Raw genomic sequence first — 1,674 nt, forward strand, 5'->3', positions numbered from 1 at the left:
ATATATATATATATATATATATATATATATATATATATATATATATAAAAGACAAAAAGATAAAAAGATATATACAATCAAGTAAAACTTAATCAGTTTACAATACTAGATAAGTTAAACCACGAGTCCCCGGCAACGGCGCCAAAAACTTGTTAAGCCCCTGACAAGTGTACCAGATCGTTATCAAGTAATATAATTGGTAAACCCAATATCTTTCTTCCCAAAGGACTCTTAGGCCTTACTTTTCATGTAAACAAATTACGTAAGACTTGAGAAAAGAATTAAGTTGGTGTTTGTAAGCAAAGAACAAAAATAAACATGCAAATGCAGTTGATTCAATTGGCTTTGAAAAACTATGGATGAATGGTGTTGTTGGGGTTTACAATTTCATCTTATCCACTCTCATATATCTACTATTCTTATTTACTTCACTTATTTATGCAATTGCCATGCAAACTTTCTAGCCTACCCTTAATCCAATCCCTTGGTGAAAAGAGCCTATTATTAATTACCGGCTTGCTATCCCTAGCCTCCCCTAGTAACCAATAATGCAATGTGAACGGAAGCAAAATAAAATTGATCGTCATACCCCTATCCCAAGGCGGTATTAGGATAATCAAGGAATTTCCCACCAGTTCATGACATTACCGTATGTCCCCATATCGATAAAGACAAACAACTTTTAATGAATGAGTTAAACAATAAAAGCATTAAGCAAAAATGAGAACCCAACAATTGATAAAAAAGTATATGACAAGCATATGAAATAAATAAGAATTTGAATATATGAGAGTTTCAAAAGATTACATTGTTCCCCAACAATAAATGGTTTAGTTCACCATAATCATGGTGAAACTAGATGAAATATGATGAAAGAATGGAAGAAATAACCCTAAACTTGGTAGATTGGAGCCTAAGCATCCAAGGATCCTTCTCCAAGGTGTGAGGAATAGCTCTGGATGTTTCTCTCTGCCAAAAGAATCCTCTTTTGATTCGCACTGGGGCTATATATAAGCCCAAAAAGATAACAAAAAGATTACATAATCTATCTAATAAAAACAGACAACCGCTCAGGCGCCTAAGTTCACTACTCAGCGTTTTCCCTCTTGCCGCTTTGACCGCTCAGCGGTTAGTTTTGCCGCTGAGCGGTTTCCCTCTAATCGCTCTGAGTGCTCAACGGACCATTTTGGTGCTCAGCAGCTCTCTTGACCCTTCTTCATCATTTTTCTCCTTCTTTCATGGGTCTAAGTCCACCTTAATTCACTTCCATCTTCAATTCACCTATAAACCTTGCAAAACAATGTAAAAACAAGCATAATATCTCTAAAACCCACTTTTGACTCTCACAAGACACAACTTTTGACTTTCATGGGTTCCTCACCTGTATTTAATGCTTTTATCGTTTAACTCATTCGATAATTGTTGTTTGTCTTTATTGATACGAGAACGTACAATAATGTCATGAACTGGGGGGAAATCCTTTATTAAGCAATACCACCTAGGGATAGGGGTAGGACGATCAATTGTATTTTGCTTCCGTTTATCATGCATTATTAATTACTAGGGGAGGCTAGGGATAGCAAGCCGGTAATTAGTAATAGGCTCTTTTCGCCAAGGGATTGGGTTAAGGGTAGACCAAGAAAGTTTGCATGACAATATGATAAATAAGCAAAT

Source organism: Vigna radiata, unplaced genomic scaffold, assembly GCF_000741045.1.
Source record: "Vigna radiata var. radiata cultivar VC1973A unplaced genomic scaffold, Vradiata_ver6 scaffold_189, whole genome shotgun sequence".
NCBI lineage: Eukaryota > Viridiplantae > Streptophyta > Magnoliopsida > Fabales > Fabaceae > Vigna > Vigna radiata.